General features: G+C 37.7%; 1 long non-coding RNA gene and 1 pseudogene across 1 annotated transcript in view; both read left to right on the top strand.

Moving 5' to 3' along the window:
- The window catches only part of LOC123000873 (uncharacterized), a 356107-nt gene that overhangs the window by 199277 nt on the left and 141356 nt on the right, over positions 1-15474 (top strand). The gene's annotated exons all lie outside the window — the stretch shown is intronic.
- Positions 14657-14756, top strand: LOC113253596 (U6 spliceosomal RNA; annotated as a pseudogene).

The raw sequence follows: 15474 nt of genomic DNA, 5'->3' as shown, positions 1-15474 counted from the left end.
CATTTCTATCCTTCTCCTAAAGCAAAACGTAAATTGTTTCCATGGGCGCCTGGGTGGCTCACTTGTTTGAATGTCTGACTCTTAATTTTACCTCAGGTCATGATCTCAGGGTCCTGGGATCAAGCCCTACATCGGGATCCCTGCTCAGCTGGAAGTCTGCTTAAGATTCTCTCTTCCCCTCCCTCTGCGCATTCCCACATCGCCCATACGGACACATATGCGAACTCTCTCTCTCTTTCTCACACAACAGCAACAACAACAAACTTCACTGGTTTCCATTCTGATGGGGCATACCCTTGTGACTGTGATTCCAAACCAATTTATACTGGGACATTTAGGAATCATCTGAGTTTTACCCATTCTACATGAATTTATATTTCAGCAGTAGTCTCTTGAGAAAGTCTCACGGTGGGGAATAACATACCTTTGGGAGGCCAGAAATGGAGGTGTAAAATGCTGCTGACATCCCCTAATAGGACATTTTGATGACCTGTCTGGCTTACCTGTGTTAAGTCCAACTTTAAGAGTGACCCTTATAGAGAACCAAATATGGTTCCAGAAAGTCTGAGGCCATCTTCCTTTAACAAGTAGATTGCTGTGAAACCCATAAAATGACCAGGATTATGGTTTGGTATGTTCGTATTTTCTTTGAGATATTATTTCCTTTCACTCCATCTCCAGGCACTTCTTCAGAAGATGATAATTCTTTCTAGGAAAGGACTCCCTGACCATCCTCATCAGGTGCTAAGGTCTTGTTTGTTCTCTGTTCCAAACACATTTAGGTGAATACTTGCTCACCCATCCCTAGCAGAGGTTATAACAGAAATCCTGAAGTCTTGGTTGTAGAATCAGGACACAACCTCAGTGTTACTGTTTATAGGCCCACCCTTTGGTGAGTCTGTAATGTGTACAGTGCTTGCTGTCTAGGAGACCAGGAGTAGCTTCCAGATCCCTCTTGCTCTGTTGTTGCTCCATTGTGTTCTTGGCCCTTTCTCTTCAGTACCACGTCTGTGGGACACAGACCTTTCTGTCAAGGTCGGTTTGCTGCCACCTATCTTCCCATCACAAGGGTTCTGCATCGTCCAGAACTGAGATCTTTTTTTTTTTTTTTTTAAAGATTTTATTTATTTATTTGACAGAGAGAGAGATAGCCAGCAAGAGAGGGAACACAGGCAGGGGGAGTATGAGAGAAAGAAGCAGTCTCCCAGCAGAGGAGCCTGATGGGGGGCTCGATCCCAGGACTCTGGGATCACACCCTGAGCCGAAGGCAGATGCTTAACAACTGAGTCATCCAGGCACTGAGATCTAACCACACCCTGCAGACTCACTGTTTGACTTGGGCTATTAGATTACTTAATCTTTCTCAGCATTGTTTTGATGTTGTTTGTGTTTAAATGGGACTGTAACATCTACCTTATAGATCTTTGCAAAGATTTAAAGCATTATGTGGGTAAAATGCATAGTTTGGTATATAAGTTCAAAGCTTAGTAAATGGTAATTCTCCTGGCTTTGATTTTTACTTTGGTGTGGTCTGATTCTGAAGGCACTTCAAGTCAACAAAACATCTTTTTTGTTGTTGTTAAGATTACACTAAAAGTTCTCAAAGTTAAAATACATTAAAAATTTTAAAACTAGATAAGGAATTCATTTTTTTAATAGTTACTGAATGACTTAGGATACTTAATATGCTATGATTGAATTTGTAAGTTGTCTTCAAGGGGTACTTATTCATAAAAAAATGAATATGTGTTTGATTTTGAGGGGTAAAGAATGAATCACATGATCTGAAGTCCTTCCTTCATCAACTGAATCAGCTAGGGTCAGGAGTGGGTAAATCATAACTGGAGAAGGAGTTATATTCAAAGTTCTGAAATTGGTGGAGTTAGTCTTTGGTATACTGGTCTCTTCTTTCTGCCATGACCAGTAACCTCACTCTCTCTCCTCTTCTTAAAAACTCGTTAGAAACATAATAGTCAATATTTAAATACCAGACATTATATGTCACTGGTTTTCTCCCCTTTCACCCCTTTGTGTTTTTAGTTTTATGTATAGGAATAGAAAGAAGATTGGTGCCTGATTAAAAGGATTTGAGCCTTTTTCATGCAGGGCAAAAAAATGTTGAGTAAAAGTGAAGCCCTTTCCTAGCCCCCTAAAATTAGCTTTCAGTAATGTTCAGATTTTGTTCGTTCTTATAGACAACAATTTTTGAACCTGTTCAATTTAAAAGATAAGCAGATTAGAATACAAGCATGGATGCTTTAAGAGTTATGCATGCCTCTAAAAAGACTAAGAATGAATTCTAGGGCAGGTGGCAAACACGTAATGTTACATGCAGCAAGTCCAGATATAGGACAGCACAGCCGTGTTATGTAGCTTCAATAACTGTGAAATTAGAATAAAATTATTAAATATGAAATATGAAAAAACAAGACAACAAATGTGAATATTCTCTCAAAGCATGTTACACCTATGGGACTGAAGCAATGGAGTTCTCATGAATCAGAAACCATCATGTCTACGAGCAGTGTGGATTTTTGAGAACATCAGGAACAGTTCTTTCTTTTCATTTGAAAGTAAGTGAAAAGACAGTAAGCTTGCATTTTGCTGCGGTAAACTATTTATTTAGGTAATTTGGGCAGTAAAATTACACAGTCACAATAATTATTTTAATGACCCATTTGGGGTTTTTTTTTGACACATTGTTTCCAGTAAAAAGGAATTTATTAAATAGAACTCAGTATTTTTAGATGAGCTCATTTAGATGAGTTTGTTTACATTTTTGGGATAAATCACAAAAAGAAAATGATAAGAAATGGCGTTGATTATTGTCAAGGGTAGAATTGGGACTACTGAAAGGATGAGCACTGCAATATGATTAAATTAGATTTTCTTGGTGATTTTGATTCTAAGGGCTTACTGTTAGTTTAGGTTCAGTCTTTTGCCTTGATTGGAATTGTGCTTATGTGGATGTATCTGGTGAATGTGCTTCTAGGTATGCATGCAGGTCTTATGAATTTCACTTCTATTTGAAAAATGCAGAAGTACTTTATGTTTGTTTGTGTGTATCTGTAGCAATAGGCAAACTTCTAAAAATAATTAGCTTATGGAATAGAAATGTAAGAGTGTAGTGTTTGCTTTGGCAGCGTGTATACTAAAATTCTTGCACAAGGATGACACGTAAATTCATGAAGCATTCCATATTAAAAAAAAAAGAAATGTAGGAATATAAATATTCATATTAAATTTCTAGGTTTTTTCCCTAGACATTCAGCCATGAGCCCTATATATATTCCATATATCAAAGAGGCGCAAAATAGTGGGAATCTTTTGCATTTAAGACAGCAGATAAGACTTCTTATAAACTCTGGAGATTTTAAAGACTCTAGTCTGTAATTATACTGACCTCTCCACAAGCAACTCTTTATACAAAGAGAGGGTTAATCGTTCACTTATTCAATATGTATCGAGCACACTCTGAGCGCCAGTCCCTGACCATAAGGAATGTAGGGTTTAGGGAAAGTGACAAGAAGGCAGTAGTTACATATGAAATCAATGTTCTGTGACAATATGACATGAGACACATAATCCAACTATTTTAGGGAGTCAAGAAAGACTTCCAAGAAACAAAGTTTAAAATGAAAGCAAGGGAGAAGAGGACATGAAGTCGTGGGAAGAGCTTTAGGTAGAAGTTAAGGATTGCAGAGGCTCAGAGGCATGGGAGAGAATGATGCCTTCAAAAACTGTGTAGAGTTGAAGGGCAAGTGGCAAATTGAGGCTGATGAGGAAAAGGGACCAGGTCACGAGAGGTCTTAATAACTGATCTAAGTAATTAGAACTGTATCCTGTGGCAATAGCAATTCCTTGAAAGATAACAAGCAGGGAAATGATATGACCAGGCTGGACCCTTAAAAAGCTCACTCAGGATGCTGTGTGGAAAATGGATTATTGGGTCTAGAAGTTGAAATGAAGGATAAAGTGCTTTGAGGCTGTGCAATATGGGAAAGAATATTGGTAACTGGAAATGAGATTATGTACTGATGGTACCAGGAAGTACACACATTTCAGAGATGTTACATGTAGGGGTAGAATCAAAAAGTCTTTGTGAGAGATGGAAAAGTGGGAATAAGAAAAAAGTAAAAACCAAACTCATGCCCCGGTTCCTGGTTCAGGCAACTGGGTTTATAGTGGTGGTGTTCAATGAGCAAGGTAGGTCTTTAAGGGGGATAGTTACTTAGGATCAGTCTACTTGTTATAACAAACGATCCCAAAATCTCAGTGACAAAACACTGAGAATATTTGGTGTTCCTCACCACACAGTTTAATGGAAAAAAGACAGGCTCCCTCGCGGCAACTCAGGGATCTGGGTTCCTTCCATCATGTGGTTTCAGAGTCCTCTGATTCCCTTTGCACTGGTGGAAGAGAGAGATTTTTTTCATTATTTGAAGGCATTGGGATTTTTAAATAGCGTTTATTATTATCCTCACTAATACAGAAGTAGAGTGCTACCGTCACAAACACCTAAAGCATGTGGCAAAGGAGAGTGGTCAGGAAGCAAAGGGAGAGGGTGCTGACCTTGGAGATGGAAAAGATGCCTGGTTGTGTACTGAGCAGCAGAAAGTTTGGAAAAAGTGTTTCCTTTAATAACTTAGGAAGCAGACTCCATGTACTCCAAGTGAATTAGCAGCACTAGGTAGAACATGCCAGATACAACCTCAGGTGGGTGTCATTGGTGTTAGCGATCGCCTTGGGCAAGTGGCGCCCTGCAGACAGGACCTCAGGGAAACAATTGGCTTTCAAGAAGCTTGGCGAAAGGTGAGGAACAAGGTAATATTGTCCCTAGATGTGTGTGTTCCAAGGGGAAGGTGGCGGTGAAAAGAAATTTTAAAACAAGAGAGGATAAGAAGGAATGTGCGAATGATCCACAGTGCCTCATTTCCCTTGAGGATTATGGGAAATCCTGTCTCATAAAACGTTGCAGTTCTACCTTCACTTCTAATACTAAAAAAAAAATTCTGTGACTTACTGTAAATTCCCATGAAGTTAAATTTTAAACTTATTCAGTGCCGGGGATGTCTTTTACTTCTGTGTGTTCCCCAAGGCTAAATGCAGATTTGAACACAAGTGAGTGCAATACTTATCTTATTGATGTTTAACCACTATAGACATTGAGATTGCTTAATCGGGAAATGAGATTCTGAAGAAAATACTTCATATTAGTTTTCAGAAATAGGAATCTAGTATATAAATTAGAAAAGAAAAAATTCCTATTTTGCAGAATTTTGATGAACGTTACCAGGGAATTTTTAGAACATTCTTGTGCAATTATTTTTAATTTTAGTTTCCAGGCCACGAACAATCTCCTCAGTTATAAATATGCACTGTACAGAATATAAAGCTGCATAGTTACATTGAGTCACAAAGGACTTAGGTATTTCTATAATTGTGCTTTTACCTTACCTTTTTATTTTTGCTTAATCTATTAACAATATTCAGACCAAGAAACTACTAAGAGCATTTTCGCTTACTTTATTGTCTAACTTTCACATTAGTTATCTAATCCTGACACAGCCTAGGAAGATAGGCTAGGAAGATACATTTATTACTACTTAGTGACAGATCTGGGATTACAATTCAGTTTCTCTGCTTCCTAGTGCAAGGGTCTTGCACTATATAAGCTCAATCAATGATTTTGTGACATTTATGTTGTATTTAGTTCATACGGTCTTGCCAGTTTTTTGTGTCTGCCTTTTCCTGGTTTCTTTGATACATTTGCAAGGAAGAAAAATTAATCCCACCTAAATAGATTTAACACATCCACCAATATTTATTTGGTAGATGGCTTATAGATGGTGAGGATTTGAGGGCCACCTCTACCTGAGAAGCCCATTCAAACTGCCTGAGATCTTTTTCACTGTACAGGGCTGACATTTAAGGTCTCGATTCTGTGTCCAGTCTTAGGGTTCTCTGGGAACCACACTGCAGTGGCTGAATCTTAGAAGCACCACTCCTCTTAGCAATAACGTTCCATCAGCAGGTGGGGACTGGTCAGAAGGGGGTATTTTCTGTGCCTCAAATCACCCAGTGTTATTTGTGTTATTTGCCTATATGCAAAGTTGACTGGCCACAGAAGGAGAGTGTTATAGGCAAAACTCCTGGATTGGTTATCAGGGAAACAATTTCAAACTGGAGCAAATTTTAATTTGCAGAGATTGTATCCAGAATTGTATTTAGTTATAGGAAAAAAGGGCATGTAGCACTAGCTGAAGTGATAACTCTGTTATTATTTTAGTAATGGTCAACTTGCATTTTAATTGTCTCCTCTGTTGTCAGATTGCAGATAATGACCTGTCCCTTTCATGAAGATAGAATAAAAAGAACAAAAAGAAAGGAACATGGTCTAATGAATTCAGATGAGTGGTGCTGAGCTGTTGAGTTCACACCCAATTCTGTGCTCGAAATGACATTCTTAGTGGTCAGATCTTTTCAAACAGTATTTTTAAGCTATGAAAAAAAGATAATTAGTTGTCAGTTGGAGATATTTCCTAGTGTTTCATACAAATTCTTTTTCTCATGCCAATTTTGAACTAGGTCTTGCACCCAATTTTAAAATACCTTGAAACAGTGCTTATATTGGTGTTAATTTTGCCCAGAGAATATTAAGTCTCCAGGAAAGGAATGCCCCTTGGGAATACAGCACATGGTTTCAATTAAAAAGATGTGGACTGATCAGTGGGTATGCATTTTACAGTTAGATCCACCGTCAGATAGCTATGTATTTTCTTGAGAGAAATCTTTTAACTTCTCCATGTCCGTTTTCTCACCTATAAAATGGGAAAATAATGCCTGTGCCTTTTGCAGGAATTCTAGGGTGTCAAATGTACATTTTCAGTGGAATAAATATTTAGAAAATATAATCTCATTTAACAAGCCCAAGGTTGATAATTATGTTCTATGTCCTAGAATTCACTAGCCATCATGGACCTGGGGTACTTTGAAATGTAGTATACTTTTTTTTTTTTAAGTTTCTATTTTCAAACTTGGCTCACAGCTTGGATATATTTGAGTAAAGCAGCTTTTCCTTATGGCCTCAATCATATGGCTCTTGAGCATATAGGGAAGAGTGTGAAAGAAGAGGGTGGGAAAGCATAACATTAAATATTCAAACTCCCTAGAGTTTTCTTGGCTTGAAGTGTTGTCTGTAAAAAGAAAAAAAGGTGGGGTGCGGTTAGGGGAGAAGAGAAAAGAAAGGAAAAAGACCGGAGTCTTTTCCCTTGTCTATTAAGACCTTTCCTATGGTCAGATTTACCTCCCTCACTTTTTGTTTTTTTTATTTTCATTAATTGCTATTAAGAAATCAGATTAAACTTCATTAATCTCTCCTGAGCTCTGGTTGAGTTTGTATACACAATCTAAGGCAGATCTCTGCTTAAGAGAGAAGCCCCCTCCCCATGCTTTCCATTATTGAATGCCCTGTTTAAAATTCTGCTTTTCATTTACGTCACCTGTGTATAGCTCACTGAAAGGATTGTTGAGGGAATGTACCTTGTTTGGGAGTAAGTAGCTCAGGGAAGCAAACCTAGCAAGTAGCATTCCGTTTCTTGGATAATGGTGCCATCTTCCTGGCACTTATGGAGACAATGAAATATTCATGAGTTTCTTAAAGGCTTTTGGAAAGAATGTGTGCTGGAATGGAACATTAATGAGCCAGTCTCTTCTGGTTTCATGCCAGGCAGGGGCTGTGAAATAATTAAGGTGTGACAAGCCAGAGTTTACACAGGAGGAGGTGGAAAGAAGCAGTCCTTCAGCATTGGAAATGTTCCCCCACCATATTGAAATGAAGACCCATCTGGTCCAAGTTCTCTTATGTGCCTTAGAGTACTACTCTCTTTAACAACCTCATGGTACCCAATGCGTTAAGAATTGTTTTGCTAAAAACCTGCCGAAGGAACACTGAACTACTTCAAACATGTTTGGGAATCATTCAATTAGCCTTTATTGTGATCAGCACTGAGTTAGGCATTGGGGGGGAAAAAAAGGACAATTGTACCGCAAGGTTCCTGCCTTCTAATACCCCTGAACTAATTGGAAAACTGTGGAAAAAACTACTCTGTGATCAGTTGTTAAATTATGTAGAGCTCGAAATGATAAAGGGAGAGATACAGTGAGGACTTTTGAGTCAAGAGGTTTTCATGGGCAATGGGGGACTTATCTTGGGCCTTGGAGAAAATATTAGACTTGTATGAGCAGAGGAGAAAGCGAGGGTTCATCTGAAGAGGAATAAGAAAATGAACAAAAGTGTAGAGAAAAGAATGCACAGAACTTGAAGAAAATGAAAATATTCTGTGATGCCATATCATCAGTAGACATGTGGAAAATAGCATTCCCATTTCTCACACACAAAAATATATAAATAAAATGAGCCTATGTCCTCTTTGGGCAAATGTTGGCTCACCATGACATCCAGACTCTGTGAAAGGGAAGGTGGCCTCCCAGGAGAGACTGACTCAGTCTTCCAGCAAAGTAGACAAATTGAACTCTGAGCAGTTTTTATGTGCGCGGATCTTTCATATCAGATCATGAAAGCAGACATTTTCACAGCTTTACATTAAATATGCAAAATCTCATGGTTCTTTCATAAGAGAAAATATTCATGCTGCTTCCCTTGGTCACCCATACATTATCCTCAGAGTTGTCAGTCTGCGGCTTTCTCTGCAAGGCTGGGCTTTGGAGGTATTTAATGGCTGCATTTGCCTGTTTATTTTTCTGCCTTCGCTTGAACAACTAACACTCTGCACAGAACACAAGGTTTTGAAAACCCATGTTTATCTCCATCTCTCTGGCTTACAAACCAGGTTAGAGAAATATGTAAATAAAAAAATTTAAGAAAAGTCACCCATGTTCTTACAGAGAAATCACAGCTAATGTTTCGAAAAATTTCTATTTCACTTTTTTCTTTTTTACCCTATATAGCATGTGGACATCAGTTATTCATTTATGTGTGTGTATATTTAGTGTAATTTTAATCTTACCAAATGCATAGTTTGTATCTTAATTTTCCCCTTGTGTTATGTTAGGAAAGATTTCCCAAAAAATGTTTTAAAAGTATGCCATTTCAAACTATAGTTAATCTCCACATAACACACCATAATTTATTAAAAATATTCTTTATTCTTGAATATTTGCATGTTCATAATATTTCATTATTGCAATTAACACTTTGATAAACACCACTTAACATCAATGTATAATTCAACACTTACTCTCTCAGGGTAAATTCCCAGATGTAAGTTATTTGGATCAAAATATATCAACATTTTTAGTGATTTGGGCTCATATTGCCACACTGTTCCCCTAAAAATACCAACTTATCATCCATTCAATGAAAGAGAAGGCCCATCTATTTCATAAAAGATTCATTGTCAACTTGAATATGATTTTATAGGAAGATGTTAGTCAATTTGATCAGTGAAAATAAAGGCATTGCTTTCATTGCATTGTTTATAAAGTTGAACATTTTCTTTTATTTCATGGGTATTTGTGTAGAGTGTGTGTGTGAGAGAGAGAGAAGAGAGGAGGAGAGTTGTTTCATCATGACCTTTACTCCCTTGTCTTTTTTTTTTTTTTTAAGTAGGCTTTCGTAGCTATTAACAACAATTGTTATTTTTATGGTGCTCATAAAACTTCTAATAATGATAAACGTGGTTTGGAAAGTAATGAGGAATTATAGCCAGGACGTCTTTATACCAAAATCCATTTATCATAGCAATAAAATTGGAATCTTATGATTTTTTAAAACACATTTTAAAATAGGTTCAAGTCACTAGGCATGAGCTTTAGAGGCTGATCACTTTTTTCCAAGAACTGATTTTCCAGCCCCAAATCGATTTGTTGCTCCTCATCACTTAATAACACAGAAACTTCCACGTGGTAGATGCTACTGAGATTCAGACACAAACTTCCAGAAGAAAATGCTTGGTTTTTGTTTATGTTTTTTTTTTAAGTGACTGCAGTTGATACATTTCGTTATATTAGGGAGGAAGCGTTGTTCTTTAAATACATGGAAATATTTAATAAACAATTTTATCTTGGCAGTCTTTAACTTGCTTGTTCATCTCCCTTCTTCCCACATTCCCCAGGTGTAAGAGCATCATTCCCCAGAAGTGTAGTCTCGCTCTTCCATTACCTTCTTCCTTTCACCCGATTGTCCTTCATGAGTTATAGGGATTTTTTAAAAAATTTTTTTCTTTCTTTGTTTTGCTAATCTTTCAGTGTAATAATCTTACTTCCATCTGTTTTTCCTGTATCATTCACAGCCTAATAAAAACTGTTCTTCAAGAGAGGGAAGGGCTCTGCCCTTAAAATACCATGTGTATTTGTATTTTAATAGCATCTAATCTGTAGAGTTGAGAAACAGGAATCTTCCTCCAGAATGAGCTGAATCATTCAATATAATGCAACAAAAGGTACATACATATATAAAATAAATAATATATAATAATAATATAAATAGAAATAAATAATAGAGAAGAATATATATAAAATAGAGAATGATACATATAAAATATATTTTATAAAGATATGTAGTATGTATATTAAATGTTTTCATATTAAAAGAGCTTATGCTTAGCCTCATGGCTATAATCCCTGATGGATGCAACCTAACAGCATCGTTGCAACCTAAATACTTCACTGTAAGAGTTAAAAACGTTATCCTTGTCAGTGCAATAATGTCTCAGGGAGCAAGACTGGTTGGTGTACAAATGTAAATGAACTCCCTCTGTCTGAGCAGAAACCAAGAGTTGGATGCTTGACCAACTGAGCCACGCAGGCACCCCAGTATATCTTGCTTTGAACAGCACATATATATATTGTTTCTTCTAGAATGCAGCCTCCATATTTCATTTCATCTCCCAATGTTTAAAACAGTGCCTGGCGTAGGATAGCCCCATGATAACTAAGTGGTGAATGAAGGAGGGTATGAATGAATAAATGAATGTATAGTCTTACTACCTCTGCCTTACTTCATTGTATTGGAAATAATACCTCAGGCCCCTCAAACATTTAAATACTGAGGAAATCTCAGTCTTACTCTCAGTGTAGTTTTCCAGGAAGAAAAATGAATATACAAGTTTGCTACGTCCAAAGTCACTAGACACCTAGTAGATGAAAGGAGAATTTCTGGGATGGTATATGTATTTACTCATACCCCATCTCATCCTGCTCATTGAGGCAACTTAGGATGAGAATGAAGTTAGTAGTGAAGGAAATGAGACAAATGGAAACCGAGATCAGGAAAGGATGAAGTTAGTGCATGTAACTGCAGGCAGATGTTGCCCATTCAGCTTTCACTGCCCCGGTGTAAAAGGAAAGAGGAGATAGACATCAGCTCAAGATTTGTGTCTGTGAAGACAAACAATACCAGGCATGTGATTTGCTAACTCTCCATACTTGTCCTTATTAAAGCCTTTTACATTATAAATTCTTGCATCGTTTCCTGTTTTCCCTGACAACTGGTATGCTACAGGATAGCTGCTAAGCTAACTATTTTCTCCACATTGCCAGGTACACAGTTTGGTTTTAATAATATTTGAGAACAAAAGAATGAATGAGTGAAGGAGTGAAGGTTGAATTAAGAGGATAAAGACGTTTTAGGGCTTGTGCTGAGTTGGGGGGCTTCATGAAGCTGGAGCAGGTGACTCGGGACAGGTCAACTCTAGGTTTGGGTGAATAGCGGGTATGTTGACAAGTTGCAAAGACAGTAGGAATAGATTGAATAAACCTCAAATAATTAAATGGCTTTCTGCTCTGTAATGCAAGTCTAGCCAGCTCAAGAAAGCTCTGATTCTAAAGTCGGTATATTGATGTGGCAGATCTTAAGGAAGGAGTTAAAGTGAACGAGCATTGTTTTTATTTTTGGAATTCTTGGGCACACTGACATGTTTCAGTCACCGAGTGCGATCTACCCCCAGAAACAGTGGCCGTGGGCTTAGGATGGGTGTCTGAACCCGAATCCTGACCTTGTTCCTCTGCCTAGCTTGACTTTTGATCACCTTCATTTATTATTAATTTACTGAGAAGCTGCCTTTTAGCAAGCATTTTCTGATATTTGAGATAAAGTGAAAGATCCATACCCTGCCCTCACATAGCTCAAGTTCACAGAGTAGTGGACAAATAAAGTTGGATATTTGAAACCTTCCTGTAGCCTATGGCATCATTGCTTGGGAAACTCGGGGTCCATCTAGCCAGATGCCAAGCTGACTATTAAGTTTCCACTTCAAGCTGCTCACTCAAACCACAGCTTCTCTTGTCTCAGGGCTGGCCTGTCATGTCAGAGTCCCCAGGACTCACCCTGGAACCAGCCCCCTGATCAAATGTCTTACCATCCAAAGGATCTTTTCGGGTATTCTAAGCACTGTCCTACTCTAGATCATTCCCCTGCCTTCCTGACCTCTCTCTCTCTGTTGCTGCAGTAGACAGTCTGGTTTTCTGCACTTGAAGAACAGGATGAATTCAGCACAACTGAGCGCTGATACCCCTCAGGAATATGACCCTGCAAAATTATTTCAGCTCGCTAATGCACAGTCTGTAAACAGGAACCATATGCCTTTTTCTCAAGGTTTCTGTCACAGTCAAAGAAGATGAGATATTATTTTATCACAATGCCTGTCATAGGGGTTCCTGTTTTCTTTCTCAGTTCTTGTGAACAGAAGTATGGCCAGTAAACAATGCCTGGAGGAACGAAGTAGAAGCCTAGGAAAATTGAAAGAGTCCATTGAATTCTTAAATTGAAATGATTCCTCTGGAGAGTACCCTTAAGTAAGTTACTGGAAGCAATAATTTATTAGTAATATTTGGGACAGAGTGACCTTGGGAAATGTAGTGTAGTTTTCATAATCACTCTGGCTTATTGTATTCATTTTATACTTCAAGATACAGTGACCTAGATGCTATACAGAAAGAAATTTACAATAATTAAGAATCACCATGACTATGAATTGTTTTTAATTCAAGTCTATCAAGCTGCTGTAGCACCCATGTGAAATATTTAGCAATTAAACATAAAATTACAGAAAAAAGCTTTTCCAGAAAAAAAGATAATTTCTCTCATTTTTCTTTGAATAATGCCGGTTTCTGTGTGTGTGTGTGTGTGTGTATTTGAATAACACTGAAGTTTGGGGTGTCATTGTACTCTTTAACTGTTGATTTGCATTTGAAGTCTTCCTATGAGTGTACTCTAAAGTGCCAATTTAGTTATATTTTTATTCAGTCAATCCCCCACACTTGCTCACACTAGCTGTTCCTGAGGCTATGAGTCTTTATTAAGGTTATAAAATGCTTCGACCTTCATAAAAGGCACAGTGACTTCCCTTGAGGTCCAAAGCATTAATGATGAGGTGAAATGCAAAATCATTATCTGAGGGCAGCATCTCTCCTACCACAGAAGCTATTCAAATCATCCGATTGAAAGGCAAACCTACCCAAAAGCTAATAAAGAATTCTCCATGGCAGTCGAAATATTGGACAAATTGCTTTTCAACCTATGATAGGATGTTAACTGGGTGACAGCCAAATGATGCTGCTTATTCACTATATTCCACCTCTGTAAGCTGGGTAATTGATGGTCTTTGGGTCCAGAGGTCAAAAGTTGTTGGTGAGTTTGCAATGAGAAACTTCGCTGTGGAAATGGGCAGTGGTGAGTGTTTATTACCTGCCATTGTTTCAGCACCAAGGGCTCTAAAAGGAGAGCCATGCTTCATTCTGGGTTAGTGTCACATTTGCATTCAAGTATTCATGAAAACTTGTAAGTGCATCGGTGGAAAATTGAATGCTGACAACATGAGAAAATGTCACTTACATGAAAACCAGCATATAAAGACAGGGTCTTACCTTCTTCCTTTCTCAAACACAGAGCTGTGTGCACCTATGTATGTAACACCCATAGGTGATGCTGGTGGCAAGTGTCTCTAGTAAAACAAATCTGTTCATTTCATCCTAGATTTGGAGGCTATATTAAAAAGAGCCTCCAGTATTTGAGACTAGAAAGTCCATGTTGACCAGTATTTATTCTACCTTTGTATATTGAAGCTTACTCATTTTTTGCATGATGAAAAAAAGAGTTCTGCATGAATACATCAAAATCCAAATTCCATATAGTCCTTATATTTATCATGAAGTGGGTGTTCTTGGGCTTCTATTATGTAACAAGAGCATTTGTTATATGATATCGGAGACAAAGAATGTTCTGGTTAAAAGGGATCTAAAAAATCATCTAGTTCATGGGTTTCCATCTAGTTCCCGAGTCCACAGAGGATCACCAGTCTATAAAGGTAGAAATGTAGGTTGATAATCACGTTCAGTATTTCATAAAAGTTGCTGGAAGTCATACATTTACTGGTTGATAGAGGGTTCAACTTTATTTGCTTTTGACTGGCTTGATACCAACTCAGGGCATAAGGAATACTATTATGTGTGTTCTCACTGCTATTCAGAAGCTCTAGTTAACAGCAAAGTAATTTATGAGAAGGACATGAAATCTGGGTTTTCTGTTCAGGCTAGCCAACTAAACTTAACCCTTAATGACTATGTAGTTCTTGATACTGTGGAAGCATTTTCTCATATAAACTAGGCATGAAAGCATAAGAAACCATACTGGCATTTGCTTTAGAAGCACATACACTAAAATTGGAATGATACAAAGATGAGTGTGGCCCCTGAGCAAGGATGATATGCAAATTCATGAAGCATTCCGTAGTCTTAAAAGGAAAGGCTATTCTAACACACAAACTATTTTTGTACTGGAATTTGCAAACCTGTAATACGGAATTTTCCTTTTGGCCAATAATCAATCAGTATTTCTAAGTCACTTGGACATTGCTGATTCTAAGAAATTGAAACTCTAATCATTGTGACAGCTACATTGAAAAAATAATTGTACTGAAATTAACTTATCTGCGTTTGCTTTTAATTTTTAAATGTTTGTGAGAGGAGGGGGTATAGGGAAGAGGAGTGGGTGATTTCTTTTGTAGGTATAAATAAATGCACATGCACTGGGTACCAGAACACAAAAAACACTAGCACGGGAATGAGAATCAAGAGATCTGGTTTCTGGCAATAACTCGGTCGATGTCTATGGCAGTTTTAAACCATTTTTTATTTATCTTAATTTTTAATTTCTAAAAATCTCTAAGCCTCTTCCAGTGATGCACTTCAGTGATGAAGCTACATTTTTTGTTGCTGAATGCCCTTCTTATTCTCAAGAAAGATATTTAGGAGATCGTGACCCTGGAGTTATTTATACTGGAACTTCAGGCATATTGAATGTAGGAGGTCTGCTTCCTAAAGACTCAGCAATTTTGTTTCCTCACTTTGGGGAGGCTAAGTGCTTTTAAGGGCATGAGTAACAGACTTCGAATAAGAAGGATTTTAAAGTAAATTTACCTTGAGCCTAGTTAGACTATGGTAACCCTATGAAGA

This window comes from Ursus arctos, unplaced genomic scaffold (genome assembly GCF_023065955.2).
Source record: "Ursus arctos isolate Adak ecotype North America unplaced genomic scaffold, UrsArc2.0 scaffold_17, whole genome shotgun sequence".
Taxonomy (NCBI): domain Eukaryota; kingdom Metazoa; phylum Chordata; class Mammalia; order Carnivora; family Ursidae; genus Ursus; species Ursus arctos.
The sequence above is the reverse complement of the archived record's forward strand: the minus strand, read 5'-3'. Positions and strand labels throughout refer to the sequence as shown.